This window comes from Giraffa tippelskirchi, chromosome 1 (assembly GCF_054371585.1).
Source record: "Giraffa tippelskirchi isolate mGirTip1 chromosome 1, T2T-mGirTip1v1.2.pri, whole genome shotgun sequence".
Classification (NCBI taxonomy): Eukaryota; Metazoa; Chordata; class Mammalia; order Artiodactyla; family Giraffidae; genus Giraffa; species Giraffa tippelskirchi.
Window position 1 is genome coordinate 174,450,841 of NC_137275.1, and position 26,630 is coordinate 174,477,470.

Genomic DNA, 26,630 nt, shown 5'->3' on the forward strand with positions numbered 1-26,630 from the left:
TTCCAAATAGGAAAAGGAGTACGTCAAGGCTGTATATTGTCACCCTGCTTATTTAACTTATATGCAGAGTACATCATGAGAAATGCGGGCTGGAAGAAACACAAGCTGGAATCAAGATTGCCAGGAGAAATATCAATAACCTCAGATATGCGGATGACACCACCCTTATGGCAGAAAGTGAAGAAGAACTAAAGAGCCTCTTGATGAAGGTGAAAGAGGAGAGTGAAAAAGTTGGCTTAAAGCTCAACGTTCAGAAAACTAAGATCATGGCATCTGGTCCCATCACTTCATGGGAAGTAGATGGGGAAACAGTGCAAACAGTGTCAGACTTTATTTTTTTGGGCTCCAGAATCACTGCTGATGGTGACTGCAGCCATGAAATTAAAAGACACTTACTCCTTGGAAGGAAGGTTATGGCCAACCTAGATAGCATATTTAAAAGCAGAGACATTACTTTGCCAACAAAAGTCCGTCTAGTCAAGGCTATGGTTTTTCCAGTGGTCATGTGTGGATGTGAGAGTTGGACGGTGAAGAAAGCTGAATGCTGAAGAATTGATGCTTTTGAACTGTGGTGTTGGAGAAGACTCTTGAGAGTCCCTTGGACTGTAAGGAGATCCAATCAATCCATCCTAAAAGAGATCAATCCTGGGTGTTCATTGGAAGGTCTGATGTTGAAGCTGAAACTCCAATACTTTGGCCACCTCATGCGAAGGGTTGACTCATTGGAAAAGACCCTAATGCTAGGTAGGATTGGGGGCAGGAGGAGAAGGAGACGACAGAGGATGAGATGGTTGGATGGCATCACCGACTCGATGGACATGGGTTTGGGTAAACTCCGGGAGTTGGTGATGGACAGGGAGGCCTGGTGTGCTGCGGTTCATGGGGTCGCAGAGAGTTGGACATGACTGAGCAACTGAACTGAACTGAACTGATATATATATATGTATGTATAACACTCGTACACACACACACACATATATGTATATATAAAGGATAGTGCTTGAGAAACTTAACAGTTTCACTAAGAGTCAGTTCAGTTCAGTTGCTCAGTCATGTCCAACTCTTTGTGACTCCATGGACTGCAGCATGCCAGGCTTCCCTGTCCATCAACAACTCTCTAAGCTTGCTCAAAGTCATGTCCATCAAGTCGGTGATGCCATCCAACTGTCTCATCCTCTGTCATCCCCTTCTCCTGCCTTCAGTCTTTCCCAGCATTAGGGTCTTTTCCGAAGAGTCAGTTCTTCCCATCAGGTGGCCAAAATATTGGAGCTTCAGCTTCAGCATCAGTCCTTCCAGTGCATATTCAGAACTGATTTCCTTTAGGATTGACTGGCTTGATCTCCTTGCAGTCCAAGGGACTCTCAAGTGTTTTTTCTAACACCACAGTTCAAAATCATCAATTTTTCGGCACTCAGTTTTCTTTATAGTCCAACTCTCACATCCATACATGACTACTGGAAAAACCATCGCTTTGACTAGATAGACCTTTGTCAGCAAAGTAATGTCCATGCTTTTTAATACACTGTCTAGGTTGGTCATAGCTTTTCTTCCAACGAACAAGCGTCTTTTAATTTCATGGCTGCAGTCACCATCTGCAGTGATTTTGGGGCCCAAGAAAATAAAGTCTGTCACTGTTTCCATTCTTTCCCCATCTATTTGCCATGAAGTGATGAGGCTGGATGCCATAATCTTAGTTTTTTGAATGTTGAGTTTTAAGCCAACTTTTTCACTCTCCTCTTTCACTTTCATCAAGAGGCTCTTGAGTTTTTCTTCACTTTCTGCCATAAGGGTGGTGTCATCTGCATATCTGAGGTTATTGATATTTCTCCCAGCAATCTTGATTCCAGCTTGTGCTTAATCCAGCCCAGCATTTTGCATGATGTACTCTGCATATAAGTTAAATAAGCAGGGTGACAATATACAGCCTTGATGTACTCCTTTCCTGGTTTGGAACCAGTCTGTTCTTCCATGTTCAGTTCTGACTGTTGCTTTTTGACCTAAATACAGATTTCTCAGGAGGCAGATAATGTGGTCTGGTATTCCCATCTCTTGAAGAGTTATAAAGGATAAGTAGATGTTTTTCTGGAACTCTTTTGCTCTTTTGATGTTACAACGGATGTTGACAACTTGATCTCTGGCTCCTCTGCCTTTTCTAAATCCAACTTGAACATCTGAAAGTTCTTAGTTAAGGTACTGTTAAAGCCTTACTGGAGAATTTTGAGCATTATTTGATCCACTTAGAATCAATGTGGGTCTTAATGCACCTCTGGTGTTTATACACAGAGTCGACCTTTGAACAGTGTTTCCACTGGGCTTTCCTTTATCTTCCTATACAGAAAGGACCGTTTTGAACCATTCCCTAGCATTTTTAAAGTGATTGTCTATTGGGATTGTCTAGTGTTCGCATCTACTCATTTCTCATTAATTCTTTTTACTTTCCACAATTGCTTTTGAACTCTTGGATTTTATATTCAGAATTTTAGAATCTGTTAAGTGTCTAATTGCTTGCCTGTGTTCCTTCAATCTTGTTATAAAAGATAGTGCTTGCTTATCAACAGAACAGCTCTTTTCTTTGATGATAAAGTTGAATGGTGAGTTATCTTCCTCTTACAAATATTTCCTAGCAGCCATTACCTAAAAACTGATTGGGTATGCTTTTAGAAACAGAGAATGATTTTTTTGTTGTTTGTTTTCCCTCTGAAGCCTCCATTCATGATCTTTCTTTCTCAAAAACAAGTAGAACAGGAAACTCTTAAAAACATCCTTGTGAAAGCCAAAAAAACCCTAAGTACAATAAATAATACTTTAATCTCTTTGGAGGAAATCTGTGCTAAAATTACTGCGGGATGATATATTTTTAAGAATACACATGGTATTAAACAACCAGCATTGAGATGATTTGGGCTATTAGCGTGCAGTCACTTAGGTAGCACAGGCATTACATTTTTGACATTCACTTGCAGGAGAGAAAGTTGATTGCTCAGTCATGTCCAACTCTTTGCAACCCCATTATAATCCGCCAGGATCCTCTGTCCAGGGGATCCTCCAAGCAAGAATACTGTTAATGGGTAGCCATTCCCTTCTCCAGGGGATCTTTCCACCCAACAATTGAACCTGGGTTTCCTGCAGGGCAGGCAGATTCTTTACCGACTGAGACACCAGGGAAGGCCCCTGTAGGAGAGAAATCACAGTTACTATTGTATGGTTAGCTTCATATTATAAACATTCTTCAAAACATTTCAAAAAATTTAATAAAATACAGAGAAGGTAGATGATCTCTCAAGCTTATTTAAACCTTTCCTATAAGTTGATGTTGCAAAAATTACTAATGCTGTGTAACTAAAGCTTTATCAATTACGTGGCCCTGAGTCGGGAAGATCACCTGGAGAAGGAAATGGCAACCCTCTGCAGTATTCTTGCCTGGACAATCCCATGGACAGAGAAACCTGGTAGGCTACAGTCCATGGGTCACAAAGAGTCGGACACGACTAAGCAACTTCACTTTCACTCTGTTGTCTTATTATTTGAAATATTTATTCAAGATATATTTCTGTGTCAAGGATTGATTATAGCAGTTTTAATCAGAGGTTAAGCTATTAAAGTGTTCAGACTGATTCATCTACTGGCATGGCTATCAGTAAAACATTTCCACTATTAATTTTATCAGAGAATTGACAAATATGGACTGCATATAAATCAAATATATACTTGGAAAGTAATTTGCAGTTTAACTTAAATATGATTGAATAACACCACTGCCATATTAACAGGCTTGGGAGAAATACATTTTTAAACCTTACCTTAAAACATAAGAGTCCAATTTCTGATATGTTTCTAATTTATTATTTAAATTGAATTTTCCACCCTTGAGCTAATTCATTTATAGCTGATTTTGGAACATTTTACTCAGTGCACCCTTCTAAAAAGGACTGTTTACCATGCTTCCTCCTTTTCTTTGCCAGAGATGAATATTTAAAAAGTGAGAATATGAAATGTTATGTAATTTGATAGGAACATTGAGATGAATTCAAAAATAGAATATAACAGGGACATAGATTTCTCATCTATAAAGTTTTAACAAACACTTTCATTGTTTTATTGTTTATTTGCAGCATAACTCAGCTGATTTTTAGTGTGATTCATAAGAAGATACTCCAAATAATTCACTGTTCATTATAGTCGAGCCTACTTAGCTGCTTTTAAGTTTTAATAAATATATCTTGCTCATATACCTTTTAGGGTATTTTTCTTAGCACGAATGAAGTATTTTTGAAAGCTGCCAGATTGATAGCTCTGTTGAAAGAAAGCCTGTGATTATCCACAGATAAACTCTGCTGTAGGGTTCAACAATGCATAATTACCAAACTTCTGTACTTGGGGTGGTGATATGTTTCCTTCTCCAAACATGTAATGTGGGCAGATCCCATTATAGCCTCTGGGAGTTACGTAGCTGTAAAGAGAAAACGGACTTATTGTATTGTGCCCAACAGTTGCTCTGTTAGTTCCCTAGGTCAGAAGCAAAGGGCAGGATGCTGGAAGCAGGAGCCCTGTGCCAGTTAGTACATTTTTACATGGCAGCTAAATTTCTTATACTACTGTTTTGGGCTCCTTGACAATATTCATCTCAGGCTAAAATGCAAGTAGTGCAACAAACAACACTTTACAGATGGTCAACCTACCCTGAGAGCATAAAAGTTTTCCAGAAAAATTACTAAAATCAAGAATTAATCTCCCCTCTAAGTGAAGTTGTCATTTATTTTTAAAATATTTGGAAAAACAAGAAACATCTGATATATGGTAAGCAAAGCATTCTAACTGAATTATTCATTAAGGCAAGCAGAGTAATATCTGGTAGAATCAAATATATTAAGGACATAGAAGACTCTGAACTATTGAGCTAGGTCCCCATTCCAAATTTTCGGTTTCAAACAAATCAACCCTCATGGGTTGAGGGCCTAGTTTAGACAATATACCTTGCTCTGTGTTACAGTCTCCCTGAACTCAGGGAGTAACAGATTGATTTAAGTAAACAAAAGCCCAAATTAGATTGCAGAGCAAGATTAAGCAATAATGTACCCCGCATCTATGTATCTATTAATGGGATTATCTCTACATTCTTGTATTTTCAATTGCATAATATGAAAAGTTCCCAGTGGGAGAATATGGGATAGGCCAAAGTTACATTTATGTTCTGCCTTAAAAGAACTGAATTTCAACAGTCATTTCTATGTGGTAGTAAACATATATTTTGGGAGAGTCCTTCTGTACCATTTATTAAGCTATGGGTGATTTTCTGTGCCTGAAATGGATCTGTGACAGATTATTTCAACAGAACATTGAGTTATAGACTCCTTACACCTGTGGCAGTGCCTAAGATTACCTTTGTCAAAACTCATTGAGTGGTACATCCAAGATTTGCATGTTGCATTGTATATTGTAACTGAAAAGACAAAATAGAAAGATAGACAAATGTTGAATGCTAGTTAATGACATATATGCTGAAATATTTAGGAGGAGGTATGCCACTGTCTGAAATTTACTTTGAAATACACAGAGAAATGAAATGGATGGCTGGAGGGATACATATATGATAAAGTAAGTGTACTATAATGTCAGTTGTAAAATCTAGGTAGTGGGTATTCCCTGGAAACTTTTTTCAGCTTTTCTCTTTGATAATTTTCATAATCAAATGTTACCAGTAATACCTTAAAAAATATTTTGCACATTCTATTCAATGGCTTGATCTGGTTAGGGTCTAGGAAACAATATATTTTTAAAAAACCTCTACTGAATCATATGTAAAGTTGATTTGGAACCATGGTCTTAAGATCCATTTCAGCTTTAAAAGTTTTTAATAATTTTATATCTTAAAGTCAAATTTTAATATTGCCTAACACTAATAGTGTCTGATCCTTGTATTTAGTATTTTCCGTAACCCAGAATGTAAATATGAAAACAGAATAAACTCTTATTAGTTATTTGTCCTTATATTCAATGAAATATATGTATGATATTATTAATATCTTCATATATTAGTTAGCTTCCCTAAGTAACTGATTTTGCTCCATGAAGTACCTGAAACTGTGTAACTCAAATTGGGCCTTGAACTTGGCAAAACCCATGATATTTTTTTTAATTGGAGGATAATTGCTTTAGAATATTGTGTTGGTTTCTGCCTTACATCAACATGAATCAGCCACATGTATACATACGTTCCCTCCCTCCTGAGATACCCTCCCATCTCTCACCCCTCCCAAGGTTGTGACAGAGCACTGGGTTGAGCTCCCTGGACATATACTCTGAGAAAACCGTAATCGAAAGACACATGTACCCATGGTCTTTTAACTGAGATCGCTGATGTGTGAGGGTAAGCTTATATACTGAGGGTCAAGGTCTAGTTGAAGCCGACTGGTCTGTCATCTTGGACATATTTGGTTCTAATCAATTTATGTAGTGTCCTCGGGCTATGTCACTCTTTTAAGGTTTGTCCCCTGTTCTCTTTGCTCCTGTTCATACCCATAAAATATGTCCCTAAGACATTTTCTTAAAATATGAGAGAATAGAAAAATATACTTTTAAAATTTTTCATTAGAAACCAAATAAAAATGTTATTGGAAAGATTATTTGAAAAGTAGATTTACTAGACAGAATTTGTGTTTCCCAGAAGAAAATATTGTCACTTGGTTTCAGGACTTAATGAAGCTCAGGTTCCTGTCTCACTGCAGAAAGAATTCAGTGAGAGACAAAGTGATAGGTAAGAAGGGGGGTTATTTGGAGAGAAACACTCCACAGAGTTGGGGCTATCTCAGAAGGCAAGAGCACACTGAAATATGGCATGGTTAGTTTTTATGGGCTGGGTAATTTCATAGGCTAATGAGTGGGGGGATTATTCTGACTATTTCAGGGAAGGGGGATTTTCCAGGTGGTGGGCCACTGCCCACTTTTTGGTCCTTGATGGTTGGGCTGAGAACTAGTGCTAATGGGTGTGTCATTTAGCTTGCTGATGTGTGAGGGTAAGCTTGTATACTGAGGGTCAAGGTCTAGTTGAAGCTGACTGGTCTGTCATCTTGGACATATTTGGTTCTAATCAATTTATGTAGTGTCCTCGGGCTATGTCACTCTTTTAAGGTTTGTCCCCTGTTCTCTTTGCTCCTGTTCATACCCATAAAATATGTCCCTAAGACATTTTCTTAAAATATGAGAGAATAGAAAAATATACTTTTAAAATTTTTCATTAGAAACCAAATAAAAATGTTATTGGAAAGATTATTTGAAAAGTAGATTTACTAGACAGAATTTGTGTTTCCCAGAAGAAAATATTGTCAAGACTTAAAAAAAAAATTAATTCATTCTTTTGGATCAAAGCCTCTTCTAAGTCATGATTCTTAACCTTAGGTACTGCTTCAAATAAAAACTATCAAAAACCAATATAGGGGAATCACAACATATTTCAGAAAAACAAAAGGCGGACTTCTAACCTTACTGGCCAAACCTGGAGTACAACAGGCGCGGGGAGATCTTTGTTGAGGTTGGGCTGATGTAAAGAAGGTAGGGCCCCAGGTGAGCCCCTTTTGCCTCAGTCCTGGTAGCATCATTGCCTAGAGTGGACTGTGATACTCCCTAACTCTGCAATGGGATGTTCTGAATAAGCCAGGGTCAGAGTTAGGGACTGCACAACCTCTGTGAGTACCTGCCTTTAAAGAACTCTTGGGGGTGGGTGGTGACTTAGTAGTGAAACTAGGGACTTTTTAGTATATGTGAAAGTTCAATCTATTGTCAAAGGGTGAGAATACTTATCATTTTTTAAGATTGTTATGATCATAACTCAGTGCAAAGATTGTTACTTTTTTAACCTCATCCTTTTGTGTTTTTATGGAGACTTCATTTCATAGGCATGATTGATTAAACCATTGACCATTGACATTGATTTACCCTTCAGCCTCTCTTCTCTCCTTGGAGGTCAGGCAGTGGGACTGCAAGTTCCAACCCTCTAGTCACTTGCTTGATTCTTGCAATCAGTTCCCATTCTTAGGTGCCTGGGGAAGGCAGAGGGGCAAAAATCATTTTATTAATATAATAAAACATATCTTTGTGTTCTCATCACTTAAGAAATTCTAAGGATTTTAGGAGCTCTGTGCCAGAAGTGAGTAAGATGATGCATATATTTCTTATTATAAATCACAATATCATGGTTTCCTTTCAGCAAATACTTTAACCATCAACATGTAGGTGATGAGTTTTCTTTTAAGGCAAGGGCTATTTAATACATATTTTAGTTACTGTGTACATGGATTTCTATAGTTATGCTTTTATTATCAATTTTATAATTTTAGAACATTGTAGAAAAAGAACATAGTCTATATGATGTTGAATCTTTGAAATTTACTTTGATACTTCCTTTGAGAATTAGTCTATTAAGGACATTTGTGAATATGTCATATGTGCTAGAAAATAATGTGTAGTTTCTCTGACATGTAAGGTCATTCTCTTTGAGATTTTGTACGTGGGTAACTATATGTGAAATATTACTATGCAACTTTCTTATTTATTATAAAGTTTTTTCTACTTTCATGTCTTTATTTGAGTTCATTATTGCCAGTACATCTCTTTTGATCCTTTTTTTTTTTTCTTTTTTACTCTTTCTGTGTCTCTTTGATTTAAATTTCTTTATTATGGGTAGCTTATTCCTGAATTTTGGTGTTTAATAGAAATCCTTCTTTACTTGATTAATTAAATTAGTAGAGATTTATTGTCATTACTTTTGTAGTAGAGCTTATTTCTGATATCTTATGTCATGCATTTTATTTAATATACTTTTCAAACTACTTCTTTCTCGTTTTCTTTTTTTTTTTTAATTTTTAAATTTATTTATTTTAGTTTGGGGCTAATTACTTTACAATATTGTAGTAGTTTTTGCCATACATTGACATGAATCAGCCATGGGTTTACATGTGTTCCCCTTCCTGGACCCCCCTCCCACCTCCCTCCCCATCCCATCCCTCTGGGTCATCTCAAACTACTTCTTTCTCATTTTCTATTTGCTTGCCCTGAATACTCTTTTGCTAATTTGACAACTATGTTCCATTTCTATTCATTGGTAGTTCCTCTTCTCATAATAAGACACACCTTATGTTTACTTTTTTCCTTTCTGTTTCTGAAAATCATTAAAATATATGCCTTTTTTTCAAATTGAAAATGCTTTGGTCTATTTTCATCTCCCTTTGATTTTTTTCCTCTCATGTGGAGTTTCAGTTCTGAATTTTTGTCACTATACTTAACTATTTTATCCTCTTTTTTAGTTGCTAATTTATAGCAGCAACTAATACATTTATTAATGTGTTTTCTTAATCTTTAACTTTCTATGAGTAAGTGACTTCCAAATTTCATGTCAAATTTTTTGAGTGTAATCTTTCTAAAAGTACTTGAAAATGGAGACTCATTCTTTATTTCAATAAGTTTATTATTCATAATTATGTACTTGATGATATGCTTAGTTCACTTTTATTTTAAATGATATTCTGATTGGGTATGAAATTGTGGGCTCAAAGTTCTTATTTATTGTCAGCAGTTTCCAAGTATTATTTCACGCCTTTTCCATTTACTGTATTCTTTTTGTATGTAAACGTTTTTGCTCCCTCAATGCATTCAAAGTTTGACATTTTTAAATTTTTCTAAACTATGTTTATTTCTATGTGTGTATGTGTGAATCTGTCATCTATCCTGTTTGACTCTTTATAAATGCTTTCAATTGGAGGTTTCATGACTCTTTAATTCTGAAAAATTATCTGATGTTATTTTTCAAGTATTTTTGCCTTTTCACATTTTTTTCCCTTTTCCCATTCCTTCTGACAGGTCTTTTAAATAAGTATAAAAGCAAGTATTTCATTCCTACTTACCTTTTTCTTTTTGATACATCATTTCTATCTCTTTATCCCAGATGTGTTTAGAAGAATTTTTTGACATGTTATATCAGTAAGTGGTGCATTTCCTAGCTGGAAGCATTCTTCTATTCAGTGTCTCCACTGACTTTTTAATTTGAAAAATTATGTATTTTTTTCATAACTATAGTTGATTCTTTTTAAAAAATACAAATGTTTTTGTTTTATATTTCCAATACACCCTTTATCTCTGTAGAGGCAATCATTATGCTTAAGTTGTGTTGTTACTCTGTCTGGGCCATTAATTCTGCTTTCTGTGGTGTAGATTATTCAATTTGTTATTTCTCTTTCATAATGCTTGGAACTCATAATGTTTTATTATTTAAGTATACAGATATTCACTATACACCCATGGAGGTTCAAACACCCTTGGATTTTTCATCTCATAAGTTATTTTTATTTTAACTTTTAACTATTAATAGTTATTATCAGTTACTATTTCCTTGGCTGGTATTATGTATCTGGAGTGAGTCAAAAGCCCGGGATCCTCCCATATTCTTGCAGTTGCATTTGGGGAACGGATTTGAAGGTGTATCTCAGGGAGTACCATTTATGATGTTGTAGTCTCGGCTGCTTGTTTTATTTTGCCATCATACCAGCCCTCTGATTCCAGGACATGAAGTTTCCTGAACAGAGTTTGAGAAGGTATTGGGGCACCAAGAGCCTATTTTTTCATCCCAACTAGTTTTCTGTATTCTTCTGGTTTATCTTGTTTTTGAGCAATTCTGGATGGCTTTGCTCTTTCTTGACCTTCTGTGTGAACAGGACAAGCAATTATTATCCAAGGTCAGGTAGGGAAGAGAAAAGGACACTGGAATAATTTCTCTCAGAAAGTCCTTGCCAGTGGTGTCTTGCTCCCTTTGTTTCTACGTTGACAACACCCTCCACCTAGAGAACCAACAATCTGTATTTCTGTGAATGTTCCTACTAGACCTTGCATGCATGTTAGTCACTCAGTCATGTCTGACTGTTGCAACCCTATGGATTGTAGCCCGCCAGGCTCCTCTGTCCATGGGATTCTCCAGGCAAGAATACTGAAGTGGGTTGCCATTTCCTTCTCCAAGACTTTGTATTTAGTTCTGATTTTAAAAAAATCAGCCTCCCTTTTACTTCTGTTCATAGCCAGGGTTGACTCCCAAATCCAGAAATAGTGTCTTGAGTTCAGGTATTTAAAAAAAAAAAAAAATTGTTTGCTTATCTCTCATCACACTTTTCCTGTTTTTTTTTTTTGGTTATTATTTGTTTGCTTATACAAATATATAAAAAGCCAAAATTTTATTGAACCTGGTTAAAACAATTAGTCAATAATTGTTATTTTAAAGCTCATTTGTTATTAAACATTTTATTACCCTATCAGTCAGAGTGTTTAACAAGAAATACAGTTTAACTCAGACAGCCAAAAGGAAAAGTGTTTATTGGAAGTACTACAGCTGAAGAGGTACAGCTGGGATTTGAACAAATAAAGATTGGTTGGCCCCCAGAAGTAGAAATACTGGGAAGCCATTGCCACTGCTAGGGCCAAAGAGACAAGGGAGGAAAGAAGTTACACGGGAGTCCAGTGAGAATTGGGAGCATGGAAGAGGGAGGAATTTAGGGAGGAACTACCACCATCACGGAGGGATGCAGTTACAGCCAGAAAGGCTGTGCTGAATTAAGAAGGGAGGGAGGAAATGACATGCCTTTCTTCTTCCACACTCCTGTTTCGTGCCAATGCCAACACTGGGCTGAACCCAAACAGAAACCAAGGTGGTGAAGGAGTTTGGAGGAATAGTCCAGAGAAGCAACTTTTAGAATATGGCACAAGTCAGCAAAAGTTTTCTACTTTTTCTGTTTTTCAGGTAGATGTAGGAAGAGGGTAAATTGAGTACTAGCAGCATTTCAGCCTTTCTGCACTTGTATTTGTTGGCCCAAAACAAATAGACTGTCGGATATTTCTGCAGCAAAGATGGGTTTATTTGAGATCACTAGAGAATTGTAATTCAGGATCTGCAACAATGGCAAGCTACCTGCAAATCTCCACACAGCAAGGAAAGGAGAATACTATTATCAAAGGGAAAAAGTGATTGAGCAGGCATAGCAAACAGTGTGTATTTAAGTCACATCTGTAGTGTCAGATTCTTTGTGAGTCCATGGACTGCAGCCTTCCAGGGTCCTCTGTCCGTGGGATTCTCCAAGCAAGAATACTGAAATGGGTTGCCGTGCCCTCTTCCAGGGGATCTTCCTGATCCAGGGATTGAACCCGTGTCTCTTACGTCTCCTGCATTGGCAGGCAGGTTGTTTACCACTAGTGCCACCTCGGAAGCCCCAGCAAGCAGAGAGTCCATGGCTTCCCATTGGCTGAGTCCTTGCCAAGAAAGAAGAGGAGTCTTTCTTCTTCCTGTTGGGCTCTGCTCTCAAGGTAGGGTGGGAGAACTCATCCTTCTGGTTTCCCAATTCTATTTAATAGAGGTTTCTGTTTATTAATTTTTTACATATTGTATCATCGTTGTTTTGCACATTTCAAAATGAAATGCTGTGTTGGAGAATTCTGGTGGTATTGTCATGAGTATCCTTCTCCTGCTTCTTCTCGTGGAAATTTTTTATCTGTTCTACGATTCTCCACTCTAACAGCAATACCTCTGTGAAAGCCTCCCTCATTGTATCGTCTGAGTTTGGTCCACTATTGTCACATATTTACTATATACTTTCGTTACAACAACTTTCACATTTTGTTTTAGTTAATTATTGACTTTTATTTTTCTCATTTCCTCCGGAACAGACATGATCTTTGTCATTCTTGTGAACTTATGGCCTCTCATTATTATTGGCAGATGATAAGTATCAAGAAAAATTTTGGTAAATGAATAAAAGAGAAAATGAATGGGTTTGAAATAGTATCTGCTCCACAAGAAAAGGAAGGGGTGGGTAAATAGATCACAAGCACACAGGGAAATTAGGAGATTGGAAAATTGAAAAATAAATGATAGTGTAAGAGAGGGCAATATAGAAGACATAAATAAAATGAAACTCAGATATGGACTTGTCAGGTCAGTTTATTTCTCTTCCTTGGTTCTTGTCACGTGACAACAAAAATTTGGAACAACAGACTACTGTGTGTAAAACAACAGACAAGTTACAGCTCAGTTCAGCTCAAGCAGACATGTCTTTTATTAGACAGACACTCCCAAAACATGGGAGCAGGCCAATCTCAAAAGAGTCGTCTTGATGATCCCTCTTGGCTTCCCTCTTTTTGTACTTCCCGTCTCCTTTTATTCATTGCGCCCCGTGCAAAATAGGGCTTGTACCTACCATCAGTCAATGAAAGGGAATGCAAATGGGCATATGCTCCTGCCAGTTGACAATTGCCAGTTATGTAACAGCAGGCTGTGTTGTGTATGTCTTCCCATAATTCAGTCTATTTTAATCAGATGTATATATGTATAGGATATTTATTAACTTTTAATGGTTTCTAGATGCCAAAGGTTACTTGAAGAAGCTCCTTTGATTAGTTTGTATCCACTGTGAGCCTAGGGCACATGTGCAGGAGTTGAAAAAGTCACTGTGGTTATTTTGTAGCATATCTGTCAGCTCTTCTGGGTGTGTCTGGGATGGGGTTTATAGATCACCTTGAATCCCTTTCAGTAAGCCCACTCCTCCTTGCTCATACTTAACTTCCTACCAAATGGACTAAAGCTTAAGTGAAAACAGAAAATCCATGGAACAAAAATAAATAAACACAAAAAAGCTAAAACCCACGTTTTAAAAGATGTGCTGCCCAAATAAAATAAAGTTCACAAGTATGCTCTGCAATTAATTAAGAAAAAATATAATATAGAAATGACTTTTCTTCAGGTGCTGAGAAAATAATTTTAAAGTCAATTAATCCTTTGGTTCTTTGATTTCAGCAGTTTCTTTTTTTTTCTATTATATTTTCTACATTGAGGGTAGAGTGTGATTGGCACCATTTCAAAAATTTGTACCCGTATTTTGTCTTAGCAGCCAAACAGAGTTTACATTTAAACTTGGTATTTGTCTATAGTTAATAAGAAGGAAAGAACATATGCTGTTGTTTAAGGGTTCTGATGAATAATTTTTCCTTATTTCTAAAAATACAACTGATATTTAAAGACTGACCCTCTCATCTAATGTTCAGATAACTCAAGGCAGATTGCTGAAGTGTTTCTTCACACTCAAGATTATTAATATGAAAGAACATATGTCCATCCAAAACTTATAGTACTCATTTTGCTAAAATTCATTTTATATAGCGCAGCCAGAAGAGTACAGCACTTTGCTAACTTGATAGCAGTTCATTTAAATAGTTGCTAGTTTCTGCACATGGAAGAAAGAGAGAGAGAGCGAAGGAGAATGAAAGTGGTGAGAGAGGGTTGGAGGGAGAGAGTGAAAGAGAAAGAAGGAGGAGAAGGAGGAAGAGGAAGAGAGAAAGACAAGTTTAATAAGTTTTATTATTATTCATATCAGTCAGGTTAACAGTTCAGACTACTGCCATTGAAAAGACAGTTTGTTACATACTGCATGTGGAAGAAATATGCTGCACCATTGCTTGCTGCACAGGGAAGCACTGGGTCCCTCAGGAGGTGAGGGGCAGATGGGAGGTAACTGTGGCAACAGCTTTTATTGTGGTTTTTTGGGGGGAAGGAACAGGTGCATCAGAGAAAGTGGTTTAGGATTGTCTGGTTTGAACAATTTCAGTACACTTTGAAGTATAGGGACTGTCCCTGGTTGTCTGGTACTTGACCCAGGGGTGATAGGGCAAGTTGATAGTGACCCTGAGAGTGTGGGAGCCTGATAGGAGACATTGTTGCGGGTATAAGTTCTGGATTGGTTGATTTGTATTTGAAAGGCATGCTCTTGGATGAGCTATTTACAATCTCTGAAAATTGCCTAAGCAGGAGACCAGCTGACTCCTTTCAGGGTCAGCAAGGTGCCAGATGTCAAGGCACCAGAAAATAGAAGACATGGTTTATATAAGAAAGAAGAGAGGAAGCAAGGGAGGTAGGAAGGAAGGAAGGAAGGAATTTTTGTTTTTTAATACATTCAGTATATAGGGTAAGAGCAACAATAAACTGATACCCAAGTTGGAGAAAGGCTGTATGTTTGTTTTCTTCGCTGCTCTGACTTTGGATTCAAAGGGAACTGAGTGAAAATACTGGTATTTGACACTAGCTGTGTGATCTTTCTGTGAAGTTTGTATTTCTAGAATATGGAGATGAAAGTACCTTCTTTACAGGATTGTGAGATTTGAATGTGAGGATATGTACATAGTGTATTAAATAAATACTAGCTGCTTTTAGTTCTTCTTGCCTAAATACTCAGTGTTAATGCCCACCTAATAAAGATGATAAAATCATGTGCTAGCTTTGCAATTGAAGCTATGTAGTTACACATCAAGGGAAAGTGTGGAATATATCTTACATTGCACCTAAAACGTTTTAAAATGTCTTATTTTCAAAGGGAGGAAAGAAGGAAGGAAGGGAGGGAGAAAAATGGAATATTTGATGAATGAATAAATGAAGAGCAAATAAGCAAATATTTGAACTTAGAATTCTGATGAAAGACTAAAAGTACAATTTTTTATTAATAAACAATAAAATAATGCTGTTGCTAGTAAAAATAAGTGATCTAGTATAGAATATTTTGGCATGGATAAGGTCAAATACTATTATATTTATAATTTAAAGTACATGATTCTATGAGCCATGAATTCATAGAAATTGATTTGCAAACTTCAGTTAATGACCTTGGTTATTTGTCAATAAGAAGAGAGGGAGAGGTTATGTGAGTGCAAGTAAATTAACCTTTCATTCCATACTCAACTGACTTCTTCCACACTGACAAGTAATCAAGATTGTTTGACAGAAGCAGCAAGTTGTTTAGCTTCTCAGCTCTCTTGCTGCTAAAATATGATGTCAGATAATTTGTTCCTGTTTAGTTCTAGCTTGATTACTCCTGGTTCCTTGAGATTTGAATTGATGAAGTTTTACTTTAGTTATATGGCAGTGTTAATAAATGCTGTCATGTTTATTAATGAGATGCCAAAATCATATTGTTATATTTAGAGGACAGATTCAAGTTCATGTGACTTAAAGTAGTTGAATGTGATAAAAGGTTGATTAGACTTCATGACCTGTTTGGAATATGTCTTAGGGCTCAGTACCAAGATAACTTTCAATGCAAAATACCTAACTCAGAATTAATTTATAAGGTAACTATATCATAGTCTGTCAGTGACATAGCAAAGGATTCTAACATCTCCTGAATAAATTTCATGAATTTAAAAACAAAAATCAAAAAATAAAGGAAAGCAAAGCAAAAGAAATCCAACTAAGGCCAGCCATGGTGATGTTTCCCTTGATCCAGTTGAGCTTATTACACAAATATTTTACCCACACTGTATTCCTGGGATTTTAAATTATTTCCACTGAAGAAAGAATCCTTAGAACTTTCTGCAAAACACTTAAGATGTATTACATGAGACTTTAAAATGTAATAGAGTTAGTGAATAGCAGAATATGTGCTTCAGAAAGTTTCTTATTCATCATTGCTCGCTAATTTTTGGCTGGAGATAAATAAGAATATTGTTCTGGAAGGCCAAGCAGAATACCATCCAATTATTAAGGACAACTCAAAAGTAAAATGGAGAAGGAAATGGCAAACCACTCCAGCATTCTTGCCTGGAGAATCCCATGGATGGAGGAGCCTGGTAGGCTACAGTCCATGGGGTTGCTAAAAGTCAGACACGACTAAGCGACTTCACTTTCACTTTTCACTTTCATGCATTGGAGAAGGCAATGGCAACCCACTCCAGTATTCTTGCCTGGAGAATCCCAGGGACAGAGGAGCCTGGTGGGCTGCCGTCTATGGGGTTGCACAGAATCGGACACGACTGAAGCGACTTAGCAGCAGCAGCAGCAGCAGCAGCAAAAGTAAAAATAAACTGGCACAACTGAAGCTTTAGCCTCACTGAAATTATAAAATAAATTCTTTTCATCTAATGAAAGACTTCACTAAGAACATTAAGAATTTTTTTTTCATTTTTCATGCAAACAATGCAAAGGAAATCCATATCTATACATAGCTAGTTGGAATATTTCAAATTAGATGACAAAAAAGATATCCAGTGAGCTTCTACTTTTTAAAAAAGGATCAAATTGCTTAAAAAAAATCAGGTCTGGAAACAAAGTGAAAACAGAATATTCCTGAGGAAAAATTATTTGTCAATTATAATAATAATTAGATATAAAATTTTCTTACCTCAATGTGTTATAGAGAAATGACTTAAAAAAGCATAAAGCATCTTATTGAATAGAAGACAATGTGGGCTCTCTATCATTCTGTGGGCTCATCTATCATATTTAAAAGAAAAATTACCTACTTAAAAATGAGGGTAAGAAGTAAAAATTTCTATGAATTAGAGGTCTCTCTTGTGTTATTGAACATTCTCCTATTACTGAAATATCTACATTATTTGTGTAGATTTTTGAGTATCATATAAATTTCTCCTTGAGTGAGACTTGGTAGTTTGAAAAAATTGTCCGTTCATCTAAGTTGTTGAATTTATAGTTCTAGATAGCTCATAGTGTTCTTTTGTTTTTTAATATCTCTAGAGTCTGTAGTGATATCTCTTCATTAATTCCTGTTTTTTTGTAATTTGTGTTTTCTTTCTTTTTTCCTTTCAGTATAGTTAGAAATGTATTAACTTTATTGAACTTAAAAAAAAATCTTATTTTATTGATTTTCTTTTATTCTGTTCTCAATATCATTGATTCATTTTCTTTTAATATCTTTTCTTCTATTTGCTTTTAGGTTTCCTTTTTTTTTTTTTTTAGTTTCTTAAGAAGGAAGCTTAGATCATTCAAGTAAGATCTATACTTTTTTCTATTAAAGGCATTCAAGGCTATAAAATTTCTTCTAAGAACCACTTTAGCATATACTCAAAAACCTAATGTATTGTGTCTTCACTTTTAGTAAATTCAGAATATTTTCTAGCTTCTCTTGTGTGCTTTGATATGTTGATTACTGAGAAATATGGTATTTTTTTCCCCAAGCATTTATAGATTTTCCAGTTTTATTTCTAGTTTAATTCCATTTATTTCATTAATTTATTTCTAGTTTAATCCCGTTCTATCCACCCATGGAGATGAGAAGGACTCCTTCCTAATTAGTGGACTGGATATTGAGGCAAATGATGATACACATACCAAAAGAATTTGGAAGAAAATTTATCACTTAAAAAATAATTCTTGGAACAACAGGACAGGTGCAATCTCAGCCATAAAGCCAAGAGCACAGTGGAAGTAGTGGTGTGATGACTTGATTTTGACTGGATAAAATGTGAGTCTGGAGTAAAAGTTTCTTCCTGTGTCCAGGGTTTGTGTGGTTTGAAGTTCCCATGGGCGCCAAGGGGACTGATGGATTTTTAAAATCATTATTAGCTTGTCCATATATGGGGCAAAGGGGAGAGGGGGAGTATGGGGCTTTGAAGCTGTCAGTGGTCAAAATTCAAAAAATAAGTCAGACCTCTTACTACAATTCACCCCACTGTTCGATTGATGATGGAAATGTAGTGTGTCTTATTCAACTGATTCTGAATTTGTTTAGGCGTAATTTTAGGAGCCATGTGCCTCTGTGCACGCATGTTCAGTCACTTCAGTTGTTTCTGACTCTTTGTGATGCTATGGACATAGCCTGACAGACTCCTCTGTCCAAGGAGTTCTCCAGGCAAGAATACTAGAGTTGTTTGCCATGACCTCCTCCAGGGGATCTTCCTGACCCAAAGACGGAACCTGCATCTCTATGTCTCTTGCATTGGCAGGCAGGTTCTTTACCACTAGCGCCACCTGGGAGGCCCCGTATGCCTCTGTAGCAAACAAAAATGAAAATGAGAGAGCTTGGATGGACAAATGTATCCAGTCACCTTAGACAGTTGTTGAAAACCATGAAAAAATGTTAGCTGGTGTCTGGAGTATTTACTCAAAAAAGCAAATTATATTATTAACATGCTTATCTGTTGTCTCATTTGTTGAGTTATTTGAGCAACTTTTTCCCATTATGTCTATCCACATGTAACAAAAAAATACCTTTAAGGAAGAAAACACCTCCCTGACTGGCCAGAAAATAGGCTAAGAATAGACAGTTATCAGCCATTAAAGTCACCAGGAAGCATTGCTCCTCACTGTGGGCCTCCAAAGGATGCGCATCGTGCTGCATGTGTCTGGTGGGAGGGTGGTGTTGAATATTTATTGTTTCTGACTGGATTATGGGTCCTAGGGCAGTGCCAGTGTCCCCCAAGACTGTAAGTGGGAAAAGCATAATGTGCAGTAGTTCTTCTGTACCTAATGCTGAAAAAGAAACATTGAGCTGAGAGACCAGAAAGAAACATTGCCTGCCACCCGCCCTCCCCTGCCTCCTTATATATAGGACATCAGATGGAAGGCCTGGTGGTGGTGTGTAAAAACAGAGGAACAAGCAAGTGTTATTAAAGTGAAACTGGAGCCACTGGGGATTTGAGGATCCTGGTTAAGGCGTATGGTAGTGCAAAAACCCTGCTTAGGAATTGCCAGTAGGTTTATTGCTATGAACAAAGTAGGAAAATTTCTTAGAATTTGTAAAACAAATCAGAAAGAGAGACAAGATGAGCAATTTAAATAAATATTTTAGGATCTGATTAGTTTTATGGAGTTGTACGTAAGAAGGGGATGACTGGCCAAGGATAACTTCTTCTATGAGACTGACGGGAAGTAGATGATGAAAGCTGATGACCTATCTTGGACTGGTGTCAGACTCAGCAATTAGTGAAATAAAGGACCTGGACTGTATGCTTGATGAGTGGTAAATATATATTATGGGAGAGACCCTTTAAGACAGGGAGGGGATTACTACGATGAAATGAAGTAGGTCTTGAGAGAAGGGGAAAAACATGAGCAGAGGCAGGAATGGGAGTGAAGATGATACTGCAAATTGAATGGGGAAAATTATGGGAATGGAGCTGGGGGTAGACTCCCTATGAAGGGAGTGGAAATGTGGGGCTTGGCAAGGAAGATGTGGACTTGTTCATGGGTGATGGAGTGGTAGTTGTCAGGGTTGAACAATATTGAAGATGGTGAAATCTGGAAGAGAATGAAGGTTAGTTGTGCAAGTTGCATGTGTCAGGCTATTGCCTAGACCAGTAGAGCAGATCAGACAGGGGGTATTCCTAGGCTCAAAGAGAACTTCAGATAACCTATCAGCAGCTCCCTAAAACATATAGCTAAATAATAATAACTATGGATTTGATCTTGGTGCTATCCATAGCATGGATAGCCTGTTGTAAACACTGACACTCATTTGTAGCAATATTGAGTGTAGGCATGGTGTCACTGCATTTGTGTGATTTAGAAAATATGGTGCAGCGAGACTTACATACTGGAGATGGGTAGGGAAAGGCTTTAGACAGGTAGCTAAGAGGAAGATAGCATTCTCTCCTCCAGTGAATTCAGAAAGGAGCTAAAGATAAGCTTCCATTGGGTCTAAGTACCATAGCCTGAGGAGGTGAGAGTATGGACTCTAGGAGTAGAGGTAGAAGGGAAGAGTGTGAGCTTAGCACAGTGCAAAGCCGAGAAGAACAAAAGAGGAGCCGCACTAGTCACTGGCAGTAGTGTGACTAAAGTAAGAATCTGGTTGTGTTGGTCAGTTGGACTGAGATGCTTCTTCCTCATGAATATGTTTATCAAATGTGTTGAGGTCACCTGGTGGTCAGGGAATCTGGCTGGCATGTATACTGCCTCCTATATTATGCAAATTTCAGAATAGCCAATAGGAGCTGCTTCAGACATTGTAAGAAAATTTGCCATCAAGCTGAAGATGAATTGTTTTATCAGCTAGTTTAGATATGGCTGTAGTGTTATCAAGCTTGAATAAGTGTGGATGGCAGCATGATCATGGTATAGCCCAACAGTTTTTGCATTGACATGTGAGGTCTGTACAATGGACTATAGTATCCCAGGTCCAAACTATCATCTAAGGTGATAGCCAGGCTGTGAAAAGCCAAAAGACCAATCATTTACGCAGTGTGAGTGCTGTAGTTTGACCAAAGGGTTGCTGAGTGGGCATAACATGGAACACTTGGTGTTTCCATTCTGGATCCTGATATGGAGGGGAAGCCTGCATCTCTCAACAGTAGCTTTAGCAGAGACCAACTTTAGTATTTGGGCTTCCCAGGTGGCACAGTGTTAAAGAATCTGCCTGCCACTGTAGAAGATGAAAGAGACATGGGTTCCATCCCTGAGTTGGGAAGATCTCCTAGAGTAGAAAGTGGCAAGCCACTCCAGTATTCTTGCCTGGAAAATCCCATGGACAGAGGAGCATGGTGGACTATAGTCCATGGCATTGCAGAGAGTCAGACATGACTGAGCAACTGAGAACACACACAACTTTAATTTTTCTTAGCCTCACTCAACAATACATGTGATAGTAGTTGCGGCTGATGAAGCTATAGTCTTTACTTCCAGAATAAGCTCCTCATTGGCATTAATTAAATCTTTTATTGCTTGGAAATTTTGTTGAAGCTTATAACTTAGGCAAATTATTAGTTCGGTGCAAACATAATTACGGTTTCGGACTGTGAATTTTAAATCATTGTAAGTAGGCTCACACACATCTTTACTAATCAAAATGGGAACCATTACAATCAATACATTTTTGCCAGTGAGAAATAAGTTTGTTTATTGCTGTAGCATAAAAATCCATGCTTTGGGATTCAACAGATTCTTGGAAAGCATTTTCTGCCTCCTGCTGGTTGTGGAAGCATTTTCCCTGCAAAAAGTTGTCAAGATGCTTGAAGAAGTGGTAGTTCATTGGCGAGAGGTCAGGTGAATGTGGCGGATGAGGAAAAACTTCATAGTCCAAATTGTTCAACTTTTGAAGTGTTGGTTGTTCCACATACGATTGGATGTTGTCTTGGAGAAGAATTGGGCCCTTTCTGTTGATCAGTGCTGGCTGCAGGCCTTGCAGTTTTCCGTGCAGCTCATCGATTTGCTGAGCATATTTCTCGGATGTAATGGCTTCACTAGGACTCAGAAAGCTCTAGTAGATCAGGCCACCAAACAGTGACCATGACCTTTTTTTTTTTCTTTGGTGCAAGTTTGGCTATAAGAAGTGCTCTGGAGCTTATTCTCTGTTCAAACACTGAGCTGGTTGTTGCTGGTCATCATATAAAATCTACTTATCATTGCACGTCACAATCCAATTGAGAAATGGTTCATTGTTGCTGCATAAAATAAGAGAAGGTGACACTTCAAAATGATGATCTTTTCAATTTGTGATCAGTTCATGAGGCACCCACTTATCAAGCTTTTTTCACCTTTTCAGTTTGCTTCAAATATTGAATGACTGTAGAATGGTTGATGTTGAGTTCTTGGTCAACTTCTTGTGTAGTTGTAAGAGAATCAGCTTTGATGATCCTCTCAGTCAGTCATTGTTAACTTCTGATGGCAAACCACTGTGCTCCTCATCTTTAAGACTGATCTCTTTTGCAGAACTTCTTGAACCACCACTGCACTGTCCGTTCATTAGCAGTTCCTGGGCCAAATGCATTGTTGATGCTGTGAGTTGTCTCTGCTGCTTTTTGACCCATTTTGAACTCAAATAAGAAAGTCATTCAAATTTGCTTTTTGTCTAACATCATTTCCATGTGTTGTTCAGTTGCCCAATAAAGTTCGACTCTTTGCAAACCCATGGACTGTAGCACACCAGGCCTCCCTGCCCCTCACTATCTCCCAAAGTTTGCCCAAGTTCATGTCCATTGCATCAGTGATGCCCTCCAGCCATCTCAGCCTCTGATGCCCTCTTCTCCTTCTGCTCTCAATCTTTCCCAGCATCAGGGATTTTTCCAGTGAATCAGCTGTTCACATTAGATGAGCAAAATACTTGAGTTTCAGCTTCAGTATCAGTCCTTTCAATGAGTATTCAGGGTTGATCTCCAGCACCACAGTTTGAAGGCATCAATTCTTCAGTGCTCTGCATTATTTATGATGTAGTTCACACAACCACATGTGACCACTGGGAAGACCATAGCCTTGACTATATGGACTTTTGTCAGCAGAGTAATGTCTCTGCTTTTCAACATGCTGTCTAGGTTTGTTATCACTTTCCTTCCAAGAAACGGTTGTCTTCTGATTTCATGGCCACAGTCACCATCTGCAGTGATTTTAGAGCCCAGGAAGAGGAAATCTGTCACTACTTCCACCTTTTCCCCTTCAATTTGCCATGCAGTAATGGGCCAGATACCATGATCTTAGTTTTGTTTAATATTTAGCTTTAAGCTGGCTCTTTCACTGTTCTCCTTCACTGTCATCAAGAGGCTTTTTAGTTCTTCTTTGCTTTCTGCCATTAGAGTGCTATCATCTGCATATCTGAGGTTGTTGATGTTTCTCCTGCCTGTCTTGATTCCAACTGGTAACTCATCCAGCCTAGCATTTCTCATTATGTGCTCAGCATACTGGTTAAACAAACAGGGTGACAGCAGACAGCTTTGTCATACTCCTTTGTCAATCTTGAACCAATCAGTTCTTCCATACAGGGTTCTAACTGTTGCTTCTTAACCCGCATACAGGTTTCTCAGGAGACAGATAAGATGGTCTGGTATTCCTATCTCTTTAAGAGCTTTCCACAGTCTAAATTAAATATAAAATAAGCAGCATGTAGTAGTAAGTCATTAGCAAAAAAAATAATAATAATGATAAATGCTCATTAAAATGATGTATAACATAACCACATTTATTTAGAATGTGTTCCAATTCCAATGGCAAATTGCAACAGTGCAAAAACCATTTGCACCAACCTAATATTAGTATCATCATCAAGGTACTATCAGAAACCTAGCAGATAGCCAAAGAGACATTCATTGGTGAATGAATCACAGTATAAACTTTGTATGGTTTCAGTTATGTTAAGTTTACTAAGGTGTATTTTATGGTCTAGAATATGGTCTCTTGGTGAATGTCTACTGGAAAAGAATATGTTGTGTAACGTGTTATATGCTATTGTTAGATGAAGTTTTGTATAAATGCATTTAAGCCAAATTGATGATATATTATTCAGATCCTCTGTGTCTTTGTTGATTTTCTGTATATTTGTTTCATTGATCACTAAGAAAAGTGTTGAAGTCTTTAACAATAATTGTTACTTTCTCTTCCCTTTTTATAATTTAGAAATTTTTTTCTCTGCATTTTAAAGTTCTGGTATTAGATGTGTATACATTTAGAATTGTGCACTTTCTTCTTGGTGAGTTGAACTTTTTATCATTATGTAATATTTCTTGTTCTTAAGTCTACTTTGTCTGATATTATAATAGGGTGTGTGTGTGTGAGTGTTTGTATGTTGGTAATTATTTTGCTTGATGTTTTCTGAGATCTTGGAATTATGGTTATTATCTTGATTAATTTTGGAAAATTCTCAATTATACTATTATCCCTTCAAATATTTCTTCTCTGTTATCTCTGTTGTACTTTACAATTTTGGTATTTCCCACAGCTCTTGGATGCTCCTTTTTTTTCTAATGTTTTATTCTTTTTTTCTGTGTGAATAATTTCTATTGATGTATCTTCAAGGTAATTATTTCCTTAGCTTTGTGAAACCTGCTGATGAGTTTATTGATATGATTCTTCATCTTTGTTAGTGTATGTTTCTTTTTGATTATTTTCGTTTCATTCTGTTATATATTTTTCATCTTTCTGCTGAAATTCCCCACTTGTTCATGTATGTTGTCCATTTTTCAGCTAGAGCTTTTAACATATTAATCATTGCTATTTTTAATTCTGTGTCTGATACTCAAATACTGGGATCATATCTGAGTCTAGTTGTGTGTATTGTTTGATCACTTGACATGATGTTGCTTTTTATTGGTATTAATTCTTTGCATACATTGCATTTGGCAAACATTTGTTGTAAGACAGTAGCTGCTGCTGCTGCTAAGTCACTTCAATCGTGTCCGACTCTGTGCAACCTCATAGACGGCAGCCCACCAGGCTCCTCTGTCCCTGGGATTCTCCAGGCAAGAATACTGGAGTGGGTTGCCATTTCCTTCTCCAGTGTAAGACAGTAGAGACTGAGGTAATTAGTATTACCTCATACTAATGGCATATCTTTTTTTTTTTTTTGGTCGGACCTTCATTATATACATTTAGTTAATCTTTTCAAGAGTTGTTGAATTAATTTTGGATTTGGTTGTTGTTATAGTAACCCTAGTGCATCCTAGTTTTAAAATTACTCTAGTACAGTGTTACATGTAAGATGTGGGCTGGTTTGCCATAAGTTTTGTTTTCAATGTTTCCCCCTCAACTTTAGGTTTTCCCTTGTCTCTTAGAGAGGGTCTCTCTTCCTGCTCATTTTCTCCTCTGGCAGTACCTCACATCATATCCAATATCTGACATCCACCCCAGCCAAACAGTTACCCACTTCTCATCGTACCATGCAGACTCCTGTCTTCCCTTGAGTTTCACTTGACTGGTTGCCTTACAACCTCAGTTTTCTCATGGTTTCAGTAGGAGTTATAATTTTTCAGATTATTAAACTTTTTATTGTAAGAGGCGAAATGTTTCTCTTTGGCATTTTAAGAGGGAAGCAGAAGTCAAACATATTTTTAAAATCAAATATATTTCCTAAATCTCTCGTAAAAAAAAAAAAAAATCCTCTGACATACAAACAGAATAGTATCAAGACCCTCTAAATAATATGCCCTGAGTTTGGAATTTATATCATGACTCCAGGTAATACAACTCCATGAGAAAGTATTCTTAATGATTCTTTTTTCCTGAATTTCCTTGGTCCCTTGCTGAGAGAAGACCATGAATGTCTCACTAAAATTTCATTTCAGTTTAGCAAATAGACTGTATTCTGTGAATGGCTCTGTCTAATTGAGAGTTCTGGTAAGGAGCTGATATTTAACTATTTTCTAGCATAATAGAGACTTAAACTGTAAAGGGATTTATTTTCCTATCTACATAGATAAAGCCAGAGCAGAATAAGTGATTTGTCAAAGAACTTATGCTATCATCTAAATACTCTGGTAAGATGAACTCTAGTGAGAAGACGGATATTTTCAAGTTGGAGTAAATACACGGGATCTCCCCAAACCATGCCTTTTCATAGCAACCCTTTCAGTGTCTAACTCAAATGACACACAGTGGAGGGACCTTGAATCCATGTGCATGCTGGACAAGAGCATTCCTCTAGTCCAAGCTGGAACTGGCACCTGATCCAGCTGAACCAGTCATTATCCCAGTCCCTGAGTTGGATTGCTTGGATTCCCCTCAGTTAATATTATGGCTCTGGATGTTGGAGCACACATGTATTATGTTTCTTAGAAATAAGTATGACAGTTTATTAACAGACAGTATTGTTTTTCTTAAGTTCATATAAAAGGAAATTTTCATATACTTTTAGAAACAAGAGAGGCTGTTTTACTATATTTGTTAACATCCTTAGTCATAGCATTCTGAGATTGTAAATCAGTGCTGCAACAATAAACCATGAGCCAATGTGTGTGAAAAGAAAAATAAATGGATTTTAACTGATGAAATCCTAAGAGGTTATTAAAAATGAGAGAGATAAAAGTAGAAAGGGGGGACTCCTTTAAAAGAAAATGTAATAGATAATACATGGAGCTATTATTGTCCCACTTCTATTTATGTCTAGGCTTCCTAAACCTCTTTG

The 26,630-nt window shown here is 37.1% G+C and overlaps 1 protein-coding gene across 16 annotated transcripts in view; it reads left to right on the plus strand.

Annotated features, from left to right (window-relative positions):
* The window catches only part of LOC145538490 (uncharacterized), a 388,991-nt gene that overhangs the window by 62,221 nt on the left and 300,140 nt on the right, over window positions 1-26,630 (plus strand). Inside the window, exon 2 of one of the 16 annotated variants that reach the window (XR_014076956.1) lies at window positions 18,051-18,272. The exons of the other annotated variants lie outside the window; for them this stretch is intronic. The gene's annotated coding sequence lies outside the window, so the exon portion shown is untranslated. The remainder of the gene's footprint in view (window positions 1-18,050; window positions 18,273-26,630) is intronic. 16 annotated transcript variants of the gene reach the window in all.